Source organism: Danio rerio, chromosome 9 (genome assembly GCF_052040795.2).
Source record: "Danio rerio strain M-AB ecotype USA chromosome 9, GRCz13ab, whole genome shotgun sequence".
Taxonomy (NCBI): domain Eukaryota; kingdom Metazoa; phylum Chordata; class Actinopteri; order Cypriniformes; family Danionidae; genus Danio; species Danio rerio.
The window spans coordinates 37,658,368-37,685,708 of record NC_141029.1 but is presented as its reverse complement, the minus strand read 5'-3'; the positions used below and the strand labels follow the sequence as shown (position 1 = coordinate 37,685,708).

Here is a 27,341-nt window from a genome sequence, read left to right as displayed (position 1 = left end):
TTATCACCTTTTTATTGGGATAGTATAGTGAAGAACAGACAGGAAAGTATTGGGAGCAGAGAGAGGGGAAGAGACGGATTAGGACCTCGAGCCGGGAATCAAACTCTGGTCATCTTTAGCACCATAGGGTGCTGTTTGTCAGTGCACTTAACCACTAGGCTATTGGCGCCGATAAGAATGAGTTTAGAACTACAGAGGTTTGAACTGTAGCTTTGCTGAAAGACTAAGACTATCAGTTTGATGGTGAAAACCATTCTTCTGCAAGCCTACACCAAAACGGCAGCCTCAATTGCTAAAAATGTGGGAGAGCATTGCTATTATGTGATTGTATTGTATTGCAATATGCAAATAAGTGTTGATGTTAAATCAAAAGTAATTCACATGAAAATGAAATGATTCAATGACAATAATATTCTATGTTTACAACTGAATTAGTTACAAAATAGGTGTATGAAAGGGTTGAGCATGAAATGATAAAAACATGATATTAATTATACCCAGCTTAAATGTAAACTAAAGTTACTTGGGAGAGAGAGAGTTGGAAAGAGACAAAGACCAGAGGCCTCAGAGAGAGCCTCATAGCACAAGAGGAGCAGAGCAGGAAAAGTGCCGAGTAGGAAAGGAGGCAGAGCAAAGTTTACCACCTATTTTTTATCTGTCTTGGCCATGTAACCAAAGCCTAAATACTGATATTTACAAGCTGACCAATCAACATGTGACCACATCATAACCCCCCTAAAGTCCACACACATATTAACCAGTCCCTGATCTTATCAGTATTTGCCTTTGGAATCTGTATGGACCTTCTTGGTGGAAAATACAGTACATGTTTTCATTCCCACAATATCTTGCTATATATTTTCACATCAAAAAGAAACTCCAGTAAATGCATCTGCAAATCAGACCCAAAACTATCAAAGGTTTACTAAAACAAGTTAACAGAAGTGATTGTTTTTTTTTTTTTTTGGATGATTTATTATTTTAAATAAATATAAATGTTTTTCCAAATTCAGGATTAAGTCGATCTCACCAAATTTCTTCCATAGTAGGGAAAAACAACGTAGAGGTCAATGGTTACCAGTTTCCAACATTTTTCAAAGTAACTTCTTTTTTGTTTTACTTTATTAAAGAAACTCAAACAGGTTTGTAACAAGTTAGGGGTAAATAAATGATGACAGAATTTTCAGTTTTGAGTGAACTATCCCTTTAAGTACAATTCATTTAATACAATGCACTCATTGTATACATACATGCTTTTATGCTGTACTGACATATTTTTTTTCCATATCTGTAATTAATATCTGTTACTACATTTACAATTACTCTTGACCCATCCTTTATCAGTGATAGAATAACAGCACAATAATTAAACAGCGTTATTAATGTCAATAATTTTTTCTGTAACAAATAATAATTAACTGAATTACTGTTTCCCCTGTTACAATGTTGTTGCATTACTGACAATAAAATGTACATTACTACAATTAAGAACATTGAAGTGGTTTTCATGCAAGCAGTGTCTCTCTCAGCCATAGGACCTCTCTTTCTCTAAGGTGGCTGTGTGTGTTATGGGATGGGGCGAGACACAAAACCAGGGACGATGATTGCTGTGTTTGTGAACGTGATGTAATTGAAAACGTGATGATTGGCTTAGAGTACATTTCCATCGTTTGCCAATCAGAGGCAGAGTAGTGCAGGTGTTCACATTCAAGCAGATGCACAGTAAAGCTGCGGTCACATTGCTCCATGTTTTAAATTTCTGTCCAGAGATGCCATGTTTTGATCCTCAATTGGTCTCACGCAGTCAAGTGATGCGATTTCGCAGGTCAGAGTTCACCGAGCTTGAACTTTGCACTGCAGCAACCTGCGAAACTTGACGCATGACCCTGCGTTTCTGGTCTGACGCATTCGTGTGCGTATGAATGGAAGTCAATGGGAGGAAAAGCCCTGTGTGACCGCAGCTTAAAGCCCCGTTTACACTAATTTGTTTTAGTTTTAGTTTTAATTGTAATTTGTTCAGCATTTTAGAATGAAAACTATCCATGTCCACACTGGCAATTCACCTAGCTTTTCTGAAAAGCTCTCCGTCCACTCTACATCGCTGAATACGCACATCACATGACCACACTCTGACATGCAATGCAGCGTATGTGAACGACTGAGCTCCAGGCAGTCAGCGGGTGCTTTGTGGGCACCTCCCCAGATGAGAGCAGCGCAGGATCTTCCGCTGGATTTCATCTCGCTACAGTTGTTAAACGTGATATTTAATTAATCTGGTCTCTTAACGACTCTTTAGTCTTTTGAATCTATTACTTGTTCTCAGGTAACGTGTTTTGACTGAGCACAAAGATTAGTTAATATAAAATCAATTTATATTACCATGTACTTTAATTACAATGTAATTTACACAACTATAAGAGCAACAATGAATAAGTGCTGTAGGCAAGTTTCAGGTGTGTAAAGTCTAAGAAAGAAAGCATTAGTTTTTTTTTTTTTTTGAGTAGAGTTAGTGGTATATCTAGAGAGGCAATTGCAGATTAGGAAGTGTAGTGGAGACTAAATAGTTGAGTTTTTAGTCATTTCTTGAAAACAGCGAGTGACTCTGCCGTTCTGATGCAGTTAGGGAGTTCATTCCACCAACTGGGCAGATTGAACTTGAGAGTTCGGGAAAGTGATTTCTTCCCTCTTTGGGATGGAACCACGAGGCGACGTTCATTCACAGAACGCAAGTTTCTGGAGGGCACATAAACCTGCAGAAGTAAGAGCAGATAAGAAGGAGCAAAGCCAGAAGTCACTTTGTAGGCAAACATCAGAGCTTTGAATTTGATGCGAGCAGCAACTGGCAGCCAGTGCAAACGGATGAGTAGCAGAGTGACATGTGCTCTTTTAGGTTAATTAAAGACCACTCGTGCTGCTGCGTTCTGGAGCAGCTGAAGAGGCTTGATAGAGTTAGCTGAAAGCCTGGCTAGTAGAGGGTTGCAGTAATCCAGTCTGGAGAGAACAAGAGCTTGAACAAGGAGTTGAGCTGCATGGTCAGATAAGAAGGGTCGGATCTTTCTGATGCTATAGAGTGCGAATCTTCACGATATAAAATATGCAGCTACGTGATGCCTCAACATTTTTAGAGTCTGTTAAGTGAAAATCAAAATGAAAATAGGCAGTTCCTTATATCATGCATTTATTTTATTGTAATGAAAGTGAAACAATCTAGCCTGCAGGGTAATGTGAAAGAAGTTATAGTTGGGAAGATTCACCCAAAGTGTCCTCAGGACTTTGTTTTCAACTTGCGAAATTTGAAAATAAAGAAAGAATGAAGACGGAACTAAGTGCACTTAATATTAAGCAAAAAGCCCCAATCAGCGGCCAGGGGTGTCTACACTCGGTCCTGGAGGGCCAGTGTCCTGCAAAGTTTAGTTTTAACCTTAAATCAGAGGCACCTGGGCTGGCTAATCAAGCTCTTACTAGGTATTCTAGAAACATCCGTGCAGGTGTGTAGAGATAATTTGGAGCTAAATTTGCAGGACACCGGCCCTCAAGGACCGAGTTTGGATACCCCTGAGGCAAATGTCTGTAGCCCCGCCTCCGTTTTCAGATTTCTCAGTTTCCCCCCATTCACACTGAGACGCAGAAGCAGCATTTTAAAATGAAAACAGCCTCTTTATAGTTTTTAACAAGCTCTAATTTTGCCGCTCGAATACTCTCGGGTGGGTAAAACGCATTAGTGTAAATGAGGCCTCAGTCACACATAACAACCAGGAGTCAGAATGATGGCAAATCCAAATTCAAAGGTAGCTTTTGCAAACTGGAAATATAAGCACTGCTTTACAACATTAAAATAATGTAGATTAGTATTTATATATATATATATATATATATTTATTTTATAGTCATTTAACAAATTAGGTTATGCAATAATAAATTTCCATTCTAATTAGTTACTTTTATAATTACTCAGTTACTCTTTGTGAGAAGTAACTAGTAACTATAACTAATTACTCTTTTAAAGAAACGTTGTCCTTTACATCTTAACCCAAGTGCATTGTTCCTAACCTTACTTGTATCAGCTCAATTGTGTTTTTGCAATGCAATATAAACACATTATGTACACTGTATTTATGTTTTGTATTTTGATTTTTAGTAAATCCTGACAGCCATTGTGCAACACTGTTACTGGTTCACATACTGTCTTTTTTCCCTTATTGGAAGTAGACATATTCAGACACAGGGATCGCCTTTCAGAGTGTATTTGTTTCTTTGTTTGTGTGTATGTGCAATGACTTCGCCTGAGGACAGTGCCATTAAGCCAGTCCCATTACCTGCCTCTTGCCTGGGTGCAGCCCACTGGCCTTGTCACCAGCAATCCCAGCAGGACAAGTCTTGTGACGTCTCTAGAGAAGGAGACTGACCTGACATCTCATCACATCAAGCTCCCCATTACCGCTGCTCATCCTGATAGCTACGTCCAGTTCCCTCCACATGGACAAACAGTAGAAAAAAATTCCCTTTTCCATTAAATGCATCAGATCATGGAGAATGACAACAGAGGACAGACTGTTCAGTCTTTCATTCCTCCTTTCGAATAGCCAAAAATCATGCATTAGATAACTCAGTCTGACTCCCCGTATTGTAGGGCTTAAAGCTATTCTTTTTCCCTTTCACTTTCTTTTCCTTCTTCCTCTATTGATCTTTTCCCCCAATGCGGCTCCCAAAAAAGACTGTCGACTACTATAAGCTGCTCGGTTTATAGGAATACACTATGTGGATGTCCCGCTGGTCAGGTCGTATAGAAATCGAGAGCATCCGGACACTGTGGTAAAACATCTCATCGCACATTTTCTGATGAAACATACATACAGGAGTGCTGTGCCATGACCCTGAAATCATTATGGCTCAGGTAATATTATATATATGGCACTTTTTATGGGGTAACACATCCAGGGCTGATTCAATTCATGAGACCTGGGACAAAAGGGTTATGGTTTATGGTTGTTTCTGCATATTAAGCTGGAAGAGAATAAAGTATATCGATTTATGTGCATAATGCACTTCTGGATATCAGTGCAGATATACTAGACCGTGGGTGGTTGGTATAAGTCCGAGAAATATAGATTTTTAAATGTTTTAGATGTTTTTCATAGACTTTGATTCATTTTCCCATATTTAATAACGTAACAGTAAAAGTCTTGAAAATAAAGACTTGGATGCTTCTAGGATGGTAATAGGGATTATTTTTTTTTTTTTTTAAAGCTCTGCACACAGTACATATATAAATGAGATGGTTTGTCAGTGCATTCACATAATACATCAGTGTGTGTGCTTTGCACAAAATATCCACACAAGTATAGCAATACCAGTAAACTGAGCATTTTTTGGTCCCTGTGATAAAAAAAAAAACACTTATACAGAATAAATTATTTTTAAAGGCGAAATACAGCCATACAGTACATACTTCTGGCTACATAATTCGCGATCTCCAGAAATGAATATAGGGCTGTTTTCAGATTGAGCCAATTTTGCATTTAGGCGTAGGATTGGGCTAGTGGGAAAGAATACAGTATAAAAATCATTACTTCCATGATAAGTGACCACAAAGATTAGTGTGTGAATGATAGTCTTAGTTGGTGTGTGTGTATGCCTGGAAATCCAACATAGTCTTATTCTGAAAATGTAGCCTTATATATGCTCCTGGAGACCACAAATTATGTACGTATGGCTGGATTTCATTTTTTAACAAATGCTACGGGGCGGTATAAAGACGCACCTGTTCTAGCTTACCAGCTAACCGCTTACCTCCATGTGGACAGCTTTCCTGCTGTAACCAGTTCGTCCCTTTAGCTCGTCATGTATGTCGGCAGACTTGACATGCAGAGAGGTATTTGACCACAACGACAGGGTTTGAGTGCGGTGAAGAACGGTTCCAGAAAGCAGGTAAGACAAAAACAACAGCCAAAATATAACGTAAACAAGTAATTAACAGGGTGAGATTTTAGTAAAATGTGAAAACATAGTAAAAATCAGACAAAGCCTCTTCTTTTTTTGGATTGCTTTGTAAATTGTTGATTTGGTTTAGGGAAGGAGCTGAGCAGGCCAATCGATATAATTGTTTGGGTTTAGGGAAGGAGAAGGGTGGGTCAGTCGACTGGTCAGTCATTCAGTAAGTCGAACAGTCAGTCAATAGAAGCCCCTGGTGGGTTTACATGAGAACAGCATACACAAATGGCACTCTCAAGAGAAATTTGAGATCTCAAAAATCATACAGAGCGGCCTCTTGTGGATTCGCGAAACCAAAAACTGCAAAAAAAAATGTACCCTCTGGGACATATTTTGCGGTCTCCAGAAATGTATATAGAGGTATGTTTTCAGAATGAGCCTGGGTTGTGCAAATCCCCTGCACAACAGCAAACATTCAGCTAATCTTATTTCTATTCAGTGATGATATGCATTCGCTATTGTATACCTCAAGATGAGAAATATTTTATTACTTTTTCTGAACCATTTTTGATACTGCAATCAAACTAAATTATGAAGAAACAGTATAGCTGTTTACAAGCTAGAAAAAAGGAAATTGTGGGCTGCATATAACTCTGCATGTTCATATTTACATGTGGTTATCATGAGTATAGCAAACAGAATCATGAACCACCCTACAATAGCAAAGAAAACAGTGAGGATGTGGGTAGAAATGAATTGTTTATAAGATTAACAGTTGAAGTGCTGGATTCTGAGCCCACTCGTTGCTTCAGGGCTGCTCGTGTGGTGTTGACCAGTATCTCATTGGAGAACTAAGCATCGTGGGTTCAGTCAATGAACTTACACTGTGATCCACCGGCAGATCACATTCTCACAGCTGGTCTGGGAACACTTCACAGCATCACTACAGTACGAGAGATCCAAGGAGAAAATTGAACACATTCTTATACAGATACTGGAGATTAAAGATGCTGTTTTCTACTGTTTATACAGCCACAGGCAAGAACGAGCCAGGACTGTAGCGTAATATATCATGTTAAAATGCATTCCTTGATTCTGATTGGATAATAGCAGTGTTCTATTTACAAAAAAGCACAAGTTTGACTTTAAAATTTATCTTAAGTAAGAGATTCTGAATTTTGTTGGAGTTATTAACCTTTCATATTTAAAGAATAGTTGACCAAAAAATAAAATTTCTGTCATTATTTACTCACTCTCATTTTGTTACATACACATCCATTAGGGGAACAACAAAGAGATATGCCTTGGTAATGCTTTCTCAAAATTCCTTCATAGAAAGAACAGTCACAACAATTGTGTGGTTTATATAGTTTCTATTCTAATTTGCAGTTTAAGTGCAATTAAAGTATAAGTTGGATTGCAATTCAAATATAAAGTCATATTTTAATATGACTGGATTGTGCTTTATTTATATGAAGATCCCAGTGTAGCTGCTATTATGCCCAATTGTTTTTTTTTTTTTTTTTTTGCCCATCAGGTCTCCACACAAGTTTAAAATCAAATCTGAGAGTTCTTCATAGACAACCTTTAATTTTTTCACCTCAAATATCTAGAAGGGTAGTAATACATATTGTTAAATCAGTCTGTGTGACTCCAGTGGATCAACTGAAAGTCTGTTCAGTCTGCAGCCATATTTACTCTATCAGAAATAAAGTTACAAAAAAAAGAAAAATTAAAAATAAATAAATTCACCGGGGTGGTACATTTTTGATATCCCTATTGATACCACAAAGGCATTTTGTACTTTTTTATTAGTATCTAAAAATTGACAAAGGTGTATCTTTTGAAATTGTAGGTACTAATACCTTTGAGATAACAATATGGGCCATTTAGCTACAAATGAGTGTCTTCTGTTCGGTCTTTGTCACAGCTTGTGTCATACCTGTTAACCCTCCCGCTTTTTCCAGGATTCTCCCGTATATCCCAATTATATTCCTTTACAATTTATTTATTTTTTTTTATCTAAAAATCTAAATGAGAGTTTCATTTAATCATCTCTTTAATCAGAATGTTTCAAGAATTCACACTTACCGTACGTTCACACCGAAAGCGGCGAGAGCGTCAAAGTAGCCGGAAGTCATTCATTTTCAATGAGAGCCGGCGGCGATAGGCGACGATAAGCAGCGAGGAGCAGAGCGGCGCGTCTTCGCCGGCGTGAGCGTCGAGGAGAGTTGAAATGAAGTCAACTTTATGGTAATGAGCTATGACGCGTTTCGGCGGCAAGCAATCAGAATGAAGACGTCCACCGCTTGATAGCAGTTCAGGGAACACAGACCTGTGAACTTTGGTTCCGACCACAGTTGTTCCCAAGGGTTTGATTATTGCGGTCGCCGGATTTCCAATTATTTACAATGTTTTCTTACAGGAACATAAATTAAATAAGTCACTGGCGAGTTACTGATGTTCATTAATGTTATATAAATTTATCTTTAAAAAGCGGGAATCTCACGCGATGTGACAGTACAAAACAGTACTGCTGCTTCAGGATATTTCAGACATACGGACACATATTGGATAAATAGAGCAAAGCCACACCACACGCAACTTGATCTTCCATTGTTATATGAATTTGATAAAAAAGTGCGCAACATTTTCACGCTAAAACATGCCTTATGCAGGAATGTAACTGATATGCTGCAACGGCTCCTTTAAATATGAGATCAATGTAGCGAGTTTTGACGCTCTCGCCGCCGGAGCTGAAGGCAGTCAGCGTTGTCGCCAGGGCGGCCAGAGCGACCTTGGACGCTCTCGCCGCTTTCGGTGTGAACGTACGGTTAGATATTGCTTGACGCTATTAGCAGGTTTGGCATGCTGTCCCAGGAGAGAACCCCGAGCTCTGAGATAATTAAGCCAAGGACTCCCGCCTGGTTGATTGAGCATGTAAGGGGAGTACGAGATCAGGTAGTTCTCTAGAGCTCCCCGTGGTAAAGGAAGAAAGGGGGAGAATGGGTGGATGGGGGGGGGGGTTCTTCGGAAAACGAAGATAAGGGAGTAATTTTTGGCTATGCTACTTATAGGGAGTTTGGATTAATCTGATTGGCTAACTAATGATTGTAGATGAGAGACCAGCTGCGGTCAATCATATCACTTGCACCTCTCGAAATTAGTTTGTGAAACTTCACTTTAATTATACAGTGAAGAAAAGGTTAATGAGATTTGATTACTTGATTTAATTTATTCATAAAATATAATAATTCAAATGGGCTTAACTGTTTGCTTATTTATTTGCAGTTTTTTTCTAATGTATACTATGTATTCTCTCTTTTGTAAATAATAAGAATAAGAATAATAAGAATGTGACGTGGTGGCGCAGTGGTTAGCACATACGCCTCACAGCAAGAAGGTCACTATTTCGAGCCTCGGCTGGGTCTGTTGGCATTTCTGTGTAGAGTTTGCATGTTCTCCCCGTGTTCACGTGGGTTCCCTACGGGGCTCTGGTTTCCCCCACAAGTCTAAAAATCCCTTATTTTCACATTCTAATGTTGATAGGTATGGTTTGTGTGCCTTTATTTCTGAAAGTATGCAATATGTCCAGACATTCCATTGAAGAAAAACATCCTATAAACAAATGGATGAATTCTGAAATCTCAAAAACTCTTCAATGAATCTATTTGGCTGAACATCAATCTCTTTTATGGCTATTTCATTGGTAACCAAAGGACACAGTTACAAACACTGAAAGAAAAGAGGTAGAACCTACCAACCTGGAGCAAATACTACAAGATGACATTGGAAGGACACAATATGTGTTGGGGTGTGATGTGATGTCATTTCTCCTATCAAACTAATGCAGGCAAATATAATAGTCTCTAGGGCTTTAAGACCCCTCCCTCAAAGAACTGCATGGTTATAAAGATTGATGGTTGGCTATTTTAAAAGGCAGTACTTTTGTTGCTGTGGAGACCTTAGCGTTGCACTTTCCCCTGTTCATAGTAATGTGAGTAAACTGTCTATCCATAATCTTTTATCAATGTTAATTAAAGTGATGAGAACACTTTTTTTGTGCTCCAAAAAATAAAAATAAATAAATAAATAAATAAATAAATAAATAAATAAATAAATAACAGTTACTATATTCATAGATGGGCTCTATGAATGGGGACTTTCAATTTTCAGTAAGGCTATCTTATCTGCATCATTAAAACTTGCCACATTTAGCATCCTCCTTGTTCAAACTCAGTGATCTACTCTGCCTGATTGAGAAACAATTATATTGCACTGTTGTTGCTGTTCTATGTACCTCATGAAATTGAAGATAAATTCACCAGAAGTTTTTTGATGGCCTTAAGCATTTATTTACTTGCAGTCCAGTCTCCAACAGACATCAGAAGAGCTCATTCTTTTATGCACGATGGCACCACAAAGCATACATCTTGTGTTGATACAAGAGTAGATGTACAGGAAGCACTGTACTGTTCACAAACATAAGAAGAGGAGCACTACTGTAACAATTTGTCTAGACTTTGAAAATAAGAAAAACCATTATTACAGCATTAAAACCTTCCTGTATGTTGATTCTTAAATGCATATGTCTTGGTGCATGCTGTTTGCTCATCTTTCAGTTGGAACAAGTGGATTGGAAAAACAAATATTATATACTACATTAAATAAAATAAAATCAATCACCAACTAAATCATGGATTTGCTAGTATTGCTCAGGACCCAAGGCCACTAATACCAAACCCAAGCCATGTCTGAGGCATTTGTTGAAGTTTTGGAAACAAGTTGACTAATAAAAACCTGCTATGATATGCTATGCTGTGATATGAGATATATTTAATTAAAATGCTAATTCTAAAATCAATTTAACTTACATTTTTATAGTGTTATAAAATATCCAATTAGCTAAATTCTCTCATGTTAAAAAATTTGCAATGTAAATTTTTTAAATGAAATGTTCATTAGACATATGGGCATTTGAAATGATTTGAGTTCAATGTTATGATTCTTTTGTAAAGTGAAACGCAAGATATAGAAACAGCAAACTTATCTGTGTTAAATTCTCTGTGTTAAAGCATTTCAGAGTAAAGTGTTGACGTTGTAGATTACTCCAATCAGAGTTCGAAGCTCATTTGATCTAGAGTAAAATCAAGGAGTGTAAATTTGTAGTGCTGGCTGTCAAGTAATAAAAATGATTAATAGCAGAATTGAAATTGTGATTTTTTTTCCATCTATCTAGAATTGTCTTATGTAAGTTATTTTAACTGTCAGTCAGGAGTATTATAATGTTTACGGGGTAAACTAGAGTTCAATTCTTGAATTCTAGAGTCAGGGAACAATCAACTCCCAGTACCTGAGTTATTTTAAATTCGATACAGTGTAAATCACTGGTGATCAAACTTTTTCCTATAAAGGGCCAAAAAGCAAACTTGATTGAGGGCTGTGGGTCAATATATATATACAGCAAATCGTATATATTAAATCTGCCATGCGTTATTTCCTAATTTATTGGGTAATGTTTAAAAATAAATAGAAAATGTTGCTTTAAACCACATTAACTAATTCAATATCTCTACTCATTTATAGTGTCATACAAGTAACTCCCTTAAAAGTGTTATTTTAACTCTGAAAATGTTGGGACAATATGTATACTCATTTGCAGTTGATTTTAACTCTGATAGAGTTGAAATAACACTGCAATTTTTGTTGTGTAATATTTCATACCAGGGGTTCTCAACCGTTTTCACTTTGGGGCCCACCTCCTCCGAAAAGGCCCACGTCTGACATTTTTTCTTAAACTGATTCTCTAGAGAAAAAGCTTATTTTAAACATTTATTTAATAGCAAACCATTTTTTTTGCTTATACTATTATTATCGTATTCTTCTACAGCTTTCAAAAATAAAATATATAATATATAATATATATATATTTTAAACACACACAGATTCAAACACCAGAATTTTTCAGTTATTTACACTGCAAAGTATTTTGGGCCTTTTCTTAAATGAACCAGTACAGAACAACAGGAGATGATAAAGCTGCTGCTTTGAATTGGACTGACTACTGTTCATCTATTGATCGTATCCATTAAAATGAACAAACAAAAAAGTTAAATACAGTAAAAATACTCTAAGTCTGTTGAAACACATCGATCTGAAGGTGGTTGAGTTTTTAGGATACTATTGGAGTTCGCTAACATAGTGAACAGCTAAAACACCACCGAGTCTCACTAGTTCCTCCTGTATGGGCACGTGTCTGTTACAACTATGCTGATATTTTAAAGAGAGCACACATAGTTTATCCATTAATGGAAATGTGCGATTATGATACGAGTTGCAGATGTGAGGCACGCGTCAACTGATTATCCTAATTGTAATCCTAATTGATGTGCAGCGGTTGGAAGTGTAGTCACAGTTGTCTGTATTTTACAGTAAGGCTCTTTTTGCACCAAGTCCAAAGTAATAACTGACAGAAAATGGGAAATGCTATTACATCAATCATTTTTATATAACATATTTAATAACGAAATCAAATAATTATAGTACAATAATTTAATTAATTTTAATCTCGCGCACCACCTGCTGGATCGCTGAGGCCCACTAGTGGACCGTGGCCCACCAGTTGAGAATCCCTGATTTATACCATAAATAATCTTGGAATCACACCAAAAAGCTATAGAAAATACAATGTTATTAGACAAACTATGGAAAATCTATGTATACTTTACTGAAATAATAAAAAAGAGCACCTTTAACTTACAGTAGGCATCTTTCCTGTAGTAGAACCTGGCACTAATGATTCTCAGGAAAATTAGGAACTGATAAAATGTTCACATTCAATGCACTGTACAGTGTGACGATTGTTTGTTTCATCATTCAGTCAATGTTTACTGTTGAGTAAGTAATTAAATAATTTTGCTTCAGTTTGTGTTGAACGTTTTGAGATGGCTGAAATGGTTGCACTTCAAGAATGTATTGTTCAAAGATTTTTATAAACTTTCCAGAAATGCGCTTTGGGAGGTGAATGTTGTTTTCTTCTTTTGTTTTTATACAGTATTTCAACTCAGTTTGGCCTCATATCGCAGGTTTTACTTCTGTGATTTCACAGAAATTTGACAAATCTCATCTCCTTGCTTTGCTAGCTCTTTCCCTTTTTGTCTCGTCTCAAGAGTTTCCACTGTCCCTTACATGATCATTGATATTCTGAGAAATAGCCCCTTGAGGAGAGCACACAATGTATTTGCTGTAATGCAATCTGGAATTATGCGGATACAATTTTCAATCTTATTTGTGCACAAGCTCATAAGAAAGGCTCAGGCTAGAATCCAATCTCTCTTGCAAACCGGAAAATACAGGGTATTAGAGAAGCTATTGGAGTGTGTAGACGCGTATGTTGACACGAAGGGAAAGAAGCGTGAATGTGTGTGTGTGTGCTGTCTTTTACGGCTGTGATAGATCTCCAGGTTTGGTAAATCACAATCGTACTGGCTCAACTTGATATACTCCGGTGGTTGGTCCAGCAGAGTTTGCTGTGGGTCAGCCTGACCGGTGATGAATAATAAAGTGTATGCTGTAAAACTTTAATGTGTTGGAATATAAGAGAGAACTGTTGGTACAGTGTAATGTATGAAAATAGCGATAGAAAAATGCTGGCAGTCTTTACTGTGCTCTTACTGTGGTGTTTTGGATGAAATTATAATGGAATTATAAATATTTTAATTCATTACTTAATTATTTTTTGGTTTATTTTATACGTTTTTTTTGTCCTGTATTGATTTTTTTTACAGCTGTAGAATAAGGCTAGTAAATGTACCATTAAACAAAAATATTTAAAGAACAGATATTTATTTTTAAATATAAATATAAGTCTGAGCTGTTATTTTTACTGTGTGGGATGTGTTCTAATAAAATGCTAATTCTGAAATCAATTTAGCCTACATTTTTTCTAGATTTGCTAGGCTTTAAAATGTTCAGTTGGCTAAGTTATTCTTCAACTAGAGTGTAAAAGCTTGCAATGTTAATTTGCTTAATAAAATGTTCTTATGAGATAGACAGTTGAAATGATTTGTTTTCAATGTTATGATTCTTTTGTCATCCGAAACATAAGATATAATAATAATAATAATAATATTAATAATAATAACAATAATAATAATAATGGTGATGCGGTGGCGCAGTGGGTAGCACATTTGCCTCACAGCAAGAAGGTCGCTGGTCAAGCCTCGGCTCGGTCAGTTGGTGATTCTGTGTGAAGTTTGCATGTTCTCCCTGTGTTCGCATGTTTCCTCCAGGTGCTCCCGTTTCCCCCACAAGTCCAAAGACACGTGGTACAGGTGAATTGGATAGGCTAAATTGTCCGTAGTGCATGAGAGAGAATGAGTGTGTGTGCTTCCCAGAGATGGGTTGCGGCTAGAAGGGCATCCGCTGCGTAAAACATATGCTGGTTAACTTATAAGTTGTCAGTTCATTCCGCTGTGACGACCCCAGATTAATAAAGGGACTAAGCCGAAAAGAAAATGAATGAATGAATGAATGAATGAATGAATAATTGAATAAATAATAATAATAATAATAATAATAATAATAATAATAATAATAATAATAATAATAATAACTTATACCATAAACAATGCAAAAATAAAAAAGCTAAATAAAATAGAATATTATTGAACAAATTGTGGAAATACTATGCATACCTTTGACATATTCTAACTGAAATGTAATACTGAATACAATACAAGGTCTAGATTTATTTTATCACTTCTCCTCACCATGTCTCATTCATGGCAAACAAATAGTTTAACTTGATTGGAAAATGACATTCAGTGCATGCTGTCAAATTGAGAAAAAAAGAAATGCAGTACCAAAGATTTATTCATTCATTTTCTTTTCGCATAATCTCTTTATTAATCAGGGGTCGCCACAGCGGAATAAACCACCAACTTATCCTGCATGTTTTACGCAGTAGATGCCCTTCCAGCTGCAACCCAACACTGGGAAACACCCATACACTCTTCCATTCACACTCATACACTACGGCCAATTTAGCTTATTCAATTCACCTATAGCACACATCATTGGACTGTGGGGGAAACCGGAGCGCCCAGAGGAAACAAACGTGAACACAGGGAGAATATGCAGACTCACCCAGCTGGGGGTCAAATCAGCGACCTTCTTGCTGTGAGATGATTGTGCTATCCTTTGCGCCACCATGACACGCCAAATACCAAAGAGTTTCATTATAATTTTCGAAGGCCATTATATATTTTGAGGATTGTATTCCACAAATGAATGGTTACCCAAACAATATCATTATGTGCTACCTAAGTGAATAGTGCTTTGAGGACTTTCATTTATTAACCCAAAAACATAAAAATAAAGATTCCAAAATAGTGTTTTCGCATTGATGAACCCATTTCTGGGTTCCTCAAAGAACTATTCAAAGAAAACTATATATATACTAACTATATACTAAAAAAAAAAAAAAAAAAAAAAAAAAAATATATATATATATATATATATATATATATATATATATATATATATATATATATATATATATATATATATATATATATATTTATAGTGAGTTTGGAATGATACGATTGGCTTACTAATGACCTCAAATGAGACACTTGTCACGATCAATCATATCACGTGCTCCTCTTGAAATTAGTCCGTGAAACTTTACTTAATAGAACACATAAAGCCCACTAAGCAATTGCAATTTTTGTTTTATAACCAATGTAAAATTTACTGCTATTATGGATGTGAAACAGAGTTCCTTTATGTAGAAGTAAACGCCACATGAATTTATTTATACCTGTACTGTATCTATTTGCATTGTAAACTACCTTGATGGTATTTTTAAATGTCACAGTTGCTGTTATCATTAATTTTATGTGTTGTCTGGTGTTATATGTGGATTCAAATCAGGCAAAGGTACAGCTTGAGTCCGAAAAAAAAAAACCTTCAAAAGGACAATATCGTTTAACTCTAAACTCTGAATTAAGAACTTTTATTTGTAGGTGTACCGTGCCTCTTCAGAGTTACTTCTCACGTACAAATGCGATTCCTTGAATGCAGTTTAAAGTAAAAGCATCTCCCAAACACAGAGTTGAGCTTCTTATTTTAAAACTATTGTATAAAGAAACACTTGCAGTCATGCCGAATTTAACCTAAGCATCCTGATATTTACAACATTTTTATTACACCAGCTTGAAATTTTAGATGCATCCAGTCTATTTTTGTTTGTTTGTTTTTTTTTCCAGCTGGAGAGATGTTTTTTTTTTTTTTTTTCACAGTGTACACAACGGTACAGAACATGTTGTGGTATTTCCCATTAAAAGGCCCATGCTGCATCTTTGATTAATGATGAGAAGCAAAGGTCAGGAATTGAGCATACAGCAGATGTCGGCTTTGTTTTCAGTGCCGCTTCCCTCGCTGACTTCCACTTTATGTAGAGCGGAAGAGAGAATGTAAGAAACAAGCAAGTTTTCATAAGAACTATCTTTCCCTCCAGTGACCTGTGTGGTCATGTCACCGCGGGTATAGCTGATTGATTCCAGAGAGAAAAAGAGTTGCTGGTGCAATTTTTTTGCTTCACACATGTGTCTTTTAAAACCGCCTTGGCCCTTATTGTTCCTAATAGAAGGGAAAAACAAGAATGGCGAGGCATTTGTTTAAACAAGCAATGTTGTCACTAATCCTGCCAGCATGCTTTTAACACTGCGGCGTGGTTAATGAACAAATCCATCAATCTCTCCACCTCCCTCTCTTAGCTGCCTGTATTTTAATGGACTTTAATGGAGACTGTGAATTGTGTAAAGTCCAGGCCTTTTTGGAAATAACAGGGAACGATGCATACTGTGCATGGACATATTTTGAATTGCTATACTAATCTGCGATGCGACGCCTCTTCAGCAATCTGAATGTCAGATAATGTGATTTGTATGATGGCTTTTAATGTCCACAGCATGTGCAACACTGTGGCCTGAATGGAAATCCCATGCAAGTGCTTGTCAAAATATCCTATTGCTTGTTGACTGTAGCGCTCGATGCCGGTAAGGAAAATCTTCAAGTTAGGCCTGTTTGTGGGAGCGTGGGCAGTTGAGGCGATGAAGGGAAGTATGATGACTTTTATTTGGCACTATAAAGTGTTTGTGTATCAATACTGCTGAGAAACCTCATTCTGATGCTAATGTACTCATCTGTTAGATTTCAATAGAAAGAATTCTAGATCATTTTGGATCAAGCAATTGAGTAAACAGTAAGGCTTTGTTTTTTGCTGCTTATTTCTCTTTTATTACCTTTTTTCTATACACCAAAACAAAATGAGTCTCTTTATGAGTGATTTGGTATTTAAGGAAAAGTGTGCCGCTGACTTAGCAGGGAGAAGTTTGTGCATTTGCTTAACATTGGTTTCGGAAAGGCTTCCAGGGTACATCGTGTCTAATGATCTTAAAGGAAATTTATGTCCACTTTAGTGAATCAAGAAAGTATAAATGACTACAATGCAAAATTGTAAAGGAAAATTGAGTCATAATTTAATATATGTATCGATTGGCATGTACTAAGTGGTTGAAAGTACATTTATTTTTAATTTACTCTACAAATCAATTTTTTAAGGTCAGTAAAAGTTTTGTAAAGGAATGTTGCCAGCAAAATTACAAATGACAGTGAGTGAATGACTTTTGCATTGTTAGCATTTTTTTTTATTTTAGTTGAATGCTATATGTTTATTATTATTATTATTATTATTATTTGAAAGTATTTTTAATGGAGAAGCAGAAAACAGACAAAATTGTGTCTAAAATGGAACTCACTTAATATTAACTTACTTGGTATAACTGTCAAGCTTGCTTTCCTGCTACATTCATTCATTTCCCCCTGGCTTAGTCCCTATATGGCCCGTTTCCACTGAGTACATCTTTATGGCCATTTTCACTATCCAAAGGTACCAAAAAGCGAACTGCACTGTACCACTTTTTCTCACGTGCGCTCATCTAAAATTGAAATAACGAACTTCTTGAGCTGATGATAATAATATGCACTTGATTAATAAAGTGCTTTTGCCATCCAATTCATTCAGAAACAGACAAACACGAGAGTGATGCACGAAAAAACAAAGGAGAAGCCCAAAAAACAAAGGAGCAAATGATTTTTTCAGCAACCTAAACATGCCACATTTAACTATTATCATAACCTTTTGAACTATTATGAACTCCGAATGATGGAATTTCTTTTTAACAAGAGGTTACATGTGCTAGTCATGATTAAAGATACAGATAATAGGTTTACACTGACTATAGGCTATATGTTGTGTGTTGTTTTTGGACCTAAATAAGGACTAAATGTATACTGTGTGTAGTTTTTCTGTATTTGGTTGCATATGGGAGACCGTACGAGTCTGTTTGTGTTCATATATGTTGCATTTATTTATTTATTTTGTATAATTGCAGACTTAGCAGTAAGCTATTCACTGATCAATTAAAATCAAATCATATTCATAGAAAGGTTAATAATGAATATTTATACACAAGTAATTGTGCCTAAAGCATTTGTTTTGTGAGAAGTGTTATTCATATGTTATGTGAACGACCTGTACAGCTTTACTGTAGACGTTACCTTGAGGAGGATGTCGACTGCAACTTTCTGTCATACACCATGACCATTGGTTCCCTTTTGACAGTGAAAACGCAAGCCTGATAAAGGTGACAAGTACCAACCTGTATCTTACTGTACTGTAACACTCAGAGGAAACGGGCCATTGTTTATCAAGGGGCACCACAACAGAATGGACGAGAGGGGTCTGGATGCAGACCTGGTGCAGTGCAATCTGAGCTGCATCCAATGCTTTTTAATGCGCTTACCTAACCCCACCCCTAACCCCACCCATCACAGTGTCGTCACTCACTCCATTGAGTGCATTGTGTCTAACATTGCATCGCTGAGTGATGCAATCTCAGCTTGCATCATAAAGGCTGTATCCAGATACTATTGGAATGAACTTGCAACTTATCCAGCATATGTTTTACACCCTTCCAGCTGCAAACCAGTACTGGGAAACATCCATACACACTCATTCACACACATACACTACAGTCAATTTAGTTTATCCAATTCACCTATAGCCCACGGATATGGATTATGGGGGAAACTGGAGGACCTGAAGGAAACCCACACATGTCACGAGATGGTGAATCATACAACACAAAATGTGCAGCAATTTATTATTTCAAAAATAAATAAAATGATAATCCTAATCTTGCACAGGATCTACAGGCAAGATACAAAAATCCAGAAAAAAAAAACCTGACCAAAAACCCAAAATAAGAAAATACAAAAACAGGACAAGAGTGCTAACAAAAGCAATCAAGAATCCAAAAATCAGCAAATACTACACTGGGTATAAGTGCTAACAAAAACAAACAAGAATCCAAAAATGAGCAAATACAAAACTAAATCACCAAACAAACATAGCAAATATGAGGGACAAACAAAATCCTAAGGCAACTGAAATGAAGTTCAACTACAAAACAAGATAGAGCCCTCAAGTGTCCAAAAAGGGTACTGCAACAGGTGTAACAGCGCCAGGAAGGGAAAAACATGCAAACCCCACAGCAAATGCTTTTGAAATCTCAAATGTGTGTTTGACATACTCAGTAACATCAGCATAGAGATACACCAACCGCAATATTATCATGCATGATAAATATTACACACCCCTAATTCATTTGATACCTTTCTACCTTCTTGTTGTGTTTCTACCTCTGTTTACATTATTTTATTTTCTTAGCTTTCAGCAGAAGAGCAAGTTTTGTGCTGAAATACTGTTCTGATTTTTTTTTTTACTGTTAAGTTCTACACATTTTAAGATAGAAGCATTTTAGATGGATGAAAGCTGAAGGTGCAATGAGTTTGTAATGGAAGCGCTACTGAGCTGGCCTGTGTCCACACCATTAGAGAAGCAGAGAGTGCAAGCCGAGTCAGTCTTTATGTTTACACCAGGCTGGGGTCATTAGAAGAGAAGTGATGGACTAGTGCAACATTGACAGATGTGTTGGTCTCCATGCACAATGTGTGATTGATAGGTATGCTGAACACTCAGTGCCAGTCATATAGTCACCAGGGTGTACAAGCCAGAGCAGAAATAACCCTCTAAACCGGGACGCAGACTGAACCGCACTCAACTCCAGCTGTGACGGATTGTTTCAGGGGGGTTATTTTTGAAGCCGAAGTCATTAGTTGTTTGGAAGAGCACATTCTCCACTCATTCAGATGTACAGCACACATCCCTAAAGAGCCAGTGCCCAGGTGACTCAGGTAGGAGGTCACCTTCCCAGTGTAGGTATTGATCAATCCCTGTCTCTCATAGGACAAGGTCATCTTATTTAGAGCTGCGATCGATTTACTGTGCTTAAATGTCAACAAAATGTGGTCCGACCACATTGTTTGTTTTTCGGAAGATAGAAGCAATAAATCTACTTACATTTAATCCAATAACATTTGGTCCGTAGAGGTGGTAAAATGTTATTTCAGACAATAGCAGGTCAAAATTCCAGAGTTAAGAGGACGTAATCATATTTTTTAAAGGCAGCCTGTGGCAATGTCTTGAGAGAGAGTGCCTCAAGTTTTGCTGCCAAAGTCTTTTAAACACTGAAAGGTTTGAAAAGGGAGATCAGCTCTGAAATGAAAGTGTCACAGATGAAATGACATATTCAGATTTGATCCTTCTGTCTGAGAGAACAGTTATAATGATACTAACTGTGCCCGAATGCTGCGCATCTGATGATAGACAAAACCATCCCTGTGAAATGAGAAAACACATAAAATGTGTAAACTTTTTGTTTCTGCAACAGCTATCGACATTACGTAAGTGAAAAAGTTGGTGACAAGTAAGTGATTTCTGCATAAATTTGTTCATAAAAAATAAATCATGTAAATCTGTTCTTGAGCAAAGTAACAAGAACAACGAGAACAAAAGCAACCACACTGCTTAAATAATACATTAATGCTTTATTTTATGCCTTATTGAACACATTGTGTAAACAATATCAGTGGAGAGTGGAAAGAGTACAGTATGAGAATCCCTTGGGTAATGACTGAAAAGATGCTTCAAGTCAGGAGTCAACTAACCTAGAGTCTAATCAATAAGGTGAGATTGAGGTTTGCTAGTGGGAGCACTTTATAAAATAATGAAATTTTGAATTTGTATTCATGAAGAGGATTGCCTCATATCAAACTACGCTTTGATCAAAAACAGCTCTGAAAATGCCTGTTATCAAGGACCCCCTGTAGTGAAAATCAAGGGCTGTTTACGTTTCTAATATGCTTAAAGACAAATCATGTACAAATTCATCAGTCAACACAATTGCTAGATATTTTCTCTAACAGAGCAGTCTACCATAGATAGTACACCTTTGTTTCTGCATTACTATTATTTTACTTGTAGACAATAAAATTCACTTCTTCTTCTTCTTCTTCTTCCTCTTCCTTAGAATCAGTTTCAGGTTTAAACATTCAAATTAATCCAATATTGCCACTTGCCACTGTGTAGCTGGTTCATCAGATAAATCATTGAAAATGTAACAGATCTGAGTTAGTGTGACTCATTTGCATTTTGATGAGTCACATACTGTTTAAATGAGTAACACTTTAAAATATTGGTACATTATATTATTATATTACTTAATATTTTTATCAACACAAGCAATCTACTAAATACACTGTAAAAAATGATTGCGTCAATTAGTTATCGCAACTTAATAAATTGAGTTAACATTTATAAAGACGTCACGGTGGTGCAGTGTGTACCATGATCACCTCACAGCAAGAAGGTCGCTGGTTTCCTACAGGTGCTCCCCCACAGCCCAAACACATGCACTATAGGTGATTTCAATAAGCTAAATTGGCCATATAGTGTATGTGTGTGAAAATGTGTGTATCAGTGTTTCCCAATGTTGGGTTGCAGCTGGAAGGGTATCCGCTGTGTAAAACATTTGCTGGATAAGTTGGTGGTTCATTCCCCTGTTGGAACCCCTGATTACTAAAGGGATTAATAAAGCCAAAAAGAAAATGAATGAATGAATGTTATGAATGAAGTTATCTTAACATTAATATATAAGCTGCCAGCACATTTAAACTAGATAAGTTACCTCAACCTAAAATATTAAGTTGTCATTACTAATTGGCAAAATAATTTTTTTTACAGTGTATTTAGTAGATTGTTTGTGTTAGGAAATAGATTAACTAATATAATAATATTATGTTATAATAGAATGTAAAATGCATTTATTTGTTTAATTTTATTGTAGTACTTTTAGTTTAATTTATATTTGTTTCCTTTTTGAGACGTCATAGGTTGAACGTCTTTCTGCAGGTTTCAAATTTTTTTGCAGGTTTAATGGAAGTTGAAGTGTTATCTATATATGACAATTGTAGATTTATTTTCACTGAATATTATTAATGAACAAATTATTTTCAGGACAAGTCATTTTGGTTGGAAAAAATGCATTTTAAGGAAAATAACGAGTGACTTAATTAGTGACTGAATTGTTAACTTACAGGTGAAAAGGTTCTCTGTCTTGCTGAAAAAAAGCTGGTTTGTAAATTCCTTTTGACTATTGTGTAGCCCTGGTAAAAACATATAATGGTAATTTCTGCCTAAAGAAGCGGAAATATTTTAAGGTTCACACACACAATAAATACTTAAATGTATATGTGTATGTGTGAGCTTGTATGTGTTTGATTCATTTTATTTATTTAGCTTTCCTCTATAAACCTGCAGAGATAGAATTTAGATGTGTACATTTAAATTGCATTTTTTGCATTACATTTATGCATTTGGCAGATGCTTTTATCTAAAGGAACTTTGAACCCTGCATTCAAGGTATCCATTTCATCAGCATATGTGTTCTTAATGGAATGTTACTTACCAAAAGTGACATGTCACTCTATCATTTTATGAATCACAGTTTCATCACAAATGGTATACATTAGGAAATGAGTCATCTTTCCCTTTCCTCCCCTGCGTCTTTCGGTTTGTTTCACAGTCACCCTTTTGATGCCTCTGTCTAGGAGCTCTTGAAGCCCTTTGTAGTCTCTGTTTACAGACACAGACTGACTTGTGTGCAGCAGAAATTGCCCTAATGCACTTCCAAAGAGAGGGGGTATTAAAATAGCACCTTACTCCGAGTTTCAGACTCAGCAGTATAAACTTGTGTTGACAGAAAGTGTCTCTCTCAAGCTTTTCTTAGGGCAGAGATTTATATATATTTTTTATGACACAAGGGTTGTCACCAGTAGCTGATGCAGTCCATTCAGCCTTCTGGTTGGCACACATGCACATATAGACAAAAGGTAACATAATTGTTCTTGATAGGGGTTTTCACCTGCCGTCGTCACAGAGTGCAAATTTTGAAATAGTCTAGTGTTATTTGAGAGATGGATGAGGCCACAGCGAGAGGTGAGAAAAGTGTCCACTCAAGACGTGGAGAAATTTCAGCTTTACTAGTGCCTTACATTCTTCAGACAAGCAATTTTGTTAGCAGGGACAGATGGTTCCTTGTAACAGATTTTAGTTTTGGCCTTTTTTACTTACAGGAAAGGAGAGATGACAAGAACTGAGCGAAAATGGCACTGTAAGATTCAAACCTGCAAAAAAGCACACAAAATTCTCACATGTGAAAAATCACAAATTCTAAAGATTCCTTTTTGAAATATATCCAGTAAAATGTGTAATATTGAGAGAAATTTTGGGCGGGATTGTTTTGTACCTTCTTATTGTACTTTTGCCCTGGTATACTTAGACTGTTTAGACAATCAGTCATGGATAAATGAATGAAAAAATTACCAGTAAATAGCAGTACATCATTCAGCAGTAACTGTTCATTCATATGATTCATTCAAAATGGGTTATTTGTTTAAAAACAAAGCAAGTGACTTTCTGTAAGAATGAATCATTGAATCATTTATTTATTTATTTTCCTTCAGCTTTGTCCCTTTATTTATCAGAGGTTGCCACAGCAGAGTGAACCACCAACTTATCCAGCACATATTTTACGCAGTGGATGCCCTTCCAGCTGCAACCCTGTACTGGGAAACACCTAGAAACACCTATACACTCTCACATTCACACACATACACTATAGCCAATTTAGTTAATTCAATTCACCTGTAGCACCCAAAAGAAACCAAATCAAACACGGGGAGAATATGCAAACTTCACACAGAAATGCCAACTGGCCTTGCTGGGACTCGAACCAGTGACCTTTTTGCTGTGAGGCGACAGAACCACTGAGCCACTGTGTCGCCACTATTGAATCATTTACTCAAAAAAATTAGTTGAATAATTTACATTTTTTCACCAACCAAATGCAGTGTTGCTCTCAAATGCACAAATGTTGTGCACTGGGTATTTGTTCTTCTGTTTAAAAAAATGGCACCATTGTTTGTGTGATTTTTTTAATATATATCAAATCCTATTAAATATTAAAATCAAACTTCTATATTACTGGAATGTTTTCTAATTCATTCTTCATATCTTAGAGTCACTCTACCTGCTTTCTATACCTGCCAACATTTGCCTCTGAAAATCCGGCAGTTGAGATCTCTGAAAAACATAGCTGAGAATCGGTTAGTAACTGTACTGCGGGGTTAGAAACTAGACGAACTGGGTTTCAGGCGGCCACTGCGATCAGATACTAAAGTTGGCGACCCCAGGGCGTTACAGACAGACTGTACCAAAAAGCTGAGGACCAGGGGGGCTGGGGGTGAAATTACAGGAGTTTTCTGGTAGAAATAACAAAACGGGAGGGTGGCGGGAGATGGGTCTGAAATACAGGAGTGTTGGCAGGTTTGCTGCTTTCTCAAGTCATGTTTTTGTTGGTCATGATTTGGTTAGATACTCAAATATTTCACATCACATGTGGTAAAGCAAGACTAGAATATTATCTTTATGGGGAAGATTCTTTACTTCTAAACTTGTGTTGTGTTGTGATGTTGTGATGTCTGTTCAACGATAGTTGTTCAGAAACTTTAAATTAATAAATATAGTAAAAAAATCAGTGAAGTTCAGTCATTTCTATCACACAAAGCTTGCTGTATACTCAATACAGAAATGCCAAGTGGTCCAGCCAGGACTCGAACCAGCGACCTTCATGCTGTGAGGTGACAGTGCTACCCATTAAGCCACCATGCCACCCACACATAAGCTGTTTTTATAATATATTAATATTTTATTAAAAGTTAAATTTCATTAGCTTTAATTGAAACTTTTTTCAGTTAAACTTGTAGGAAAAGCATTAGGGTGAGCAATAAGTGTTTGATTTTTTTAAGCAAACTGCTCCTTTAGTTTCACCTCATGTTCACGAACCATTGACCAAGCAGTTCACAGACAGCAGTGTGAAACAAAAGTAATGAATCTCCTAAACCATAATTTTGGCTAATTTACTGTCTGCGTTTGAGAGAGCTATCAAAACTGCTTGGTGTTTTGGTCATGATAATGAGCATAATTTCTGGTAATAAGCACCAACATGAAAGGCCTAATTTCTGACAGGTTACAAGTATGAACACATTTTCAGATCATTATGAATTTGCATTTGAGAACATCTAATTAGCATACTCCCTCTTCATCAGGGTAATGGATGATAAATTCGAGCGAATAAATAAGGAAGGGTTGAGCTATAAGTGTAAGAAAACACCGGCTGCATCCAGAGAGAGCTGAGAAACACAGTTAGGAAGGCAACAATGCACGTCCGAATCCAATGATTGTGTAACATCCTGTCTACTGAGATACCTTCATCTGATTGATTTTTGAAGAAAGCGTGGATGTATCCTTCACTGCCTATGATTTCCCACTACCCTGTGCATTCAGTTCTGTGACAGTTGAGCTGAAAAAACAAAATGGTGTCTGAAGGTTGTGATTGGTGGTCAGTTTGTGTGTAAAATACTTTAACTTTTCATTTAATTTCTAGTGAAAAATTAACCGTGAAGATGATAAATGTTCACTTAGCTATCATTAAATCGCTCTCGGATCACTAGACTGTTAAACTGGATGTCTGAAATACATGTTATGAGTCTGACGGGCAATGTCAGATGCTAAAGTTTAAGTATACGCCAAATTAAAGACTCTGTCATATCATGTTTTTACACCCATACAATTTTTGTCATATTAAATAGTTCGTTCACCCAATAATGAATTTTTCATGTTGTTTCAATCCTCTGAGACCTTCACTTCTCTTAGGACTGGTGTCAAAACATTCTATGTGACTTCAGGGGTCAACCATTAATCACATAATGTTCAGGCATCATTTTGTAAAACAACTCATTCATTCATTTTACTTTGGCTTAGTCCTTGATCAGGGTTCACCACAGCGGAATGAACTGCCAGCTTATCTAGCATATGTTTCTACACAGCGGATGCCCTTTCAGCTGCAACTTAGTTCGGTAAAAAACCATACACTCTCTCATTCACACACATACACTATAGCTACTGTTATGTGATAAGAGCTATGCAAGTAAACTTGAATTGAATAAACAAAGCTCAGCTGTTCATACTTGACATTTAAGCAGAAACCTACTTGGTTGTTGAACCTCATTAGTTCTCACAAGTCAAGTGAGCACAAATGAGCTTCCATGACCGAATTTGAATGCTATAAACATTGTCTCCAAGTTCAAATGCTCAATATGCTCAACCCCTGTGTTCTAGAACTAATTCCCTCTATTGGCCCTCACCCATCATGGCTTCTTAATCATGCCCATCCACTGAATTGGCTGTATCACTGTCTCTCCATTTCACCAATAGCTGGTGTGTGGTGAGCGCACTGGTGCCGTTGTCCTGTGGCTGCTGTTGCATCACCCAATTGAATGCTGCACACTGGTGGTGGTGAGGAGAGACCCCCCCTCATGATTGTGAAGTGGGTGCATTGCCATACACAATACATGCATTATATAAATACACACATTACTTTACATCATAATATTCTAGATTTATTTTTGATGTCTTTATGACCATTTTCAATCATCAGAGATTTGGGTGAACAGCCCTTCAGTGAATGCATAGAAATTTATCAGATTTTGATTAAAAATATCTTTATTTGTGTTGGTCAGAATAATCTTATTTGGAATTAGATTACAAGAGATGAGTGAATGCTAATGTTTTAAAATGAAATTTAATCAATTTTAGGGTGAACGGGGGTTTTCAATCCCCTATTTAGTTATTTATTTATAATAAATACATAATAAATTAAATATATTTAAATATATAATTACATTTAATGAGTATAATTTCATAATCATATTTTCAGGCTTGTATTCGATAGAATAATTTCAGCTTTTTATTTACATTTACAGTTTCTTTTTATTACATTACATTAAGCTATTTGTTCATTTTTCTTTGGCTTAAGGTT

The 27,341-nt window shown here is 36.5% G+C and overlaps 1 protein-coding gene across 1 annotated transcript in view; it reads right to left on the bottom strand.

The window, feature by feature from the left end:
- Positions 1-6,038: 6,038 nt before the first annotated feature.
- LOC147842407 (uncharacterized) overlaps positions 6,039-27,341 on the bottom strand; it is a 194,519-nt gene continuing 173,216 nt past the window's right edge. Inside the window, exon 4 of the mRNA XM_087268652.1 lies at positions 6,039-6,388. The gene's annotated coding sequence lies outside the window, so the exon portion shown is untranslated. The remainder of the gene's footprint in view (positions 6,389-27,341) is intronic.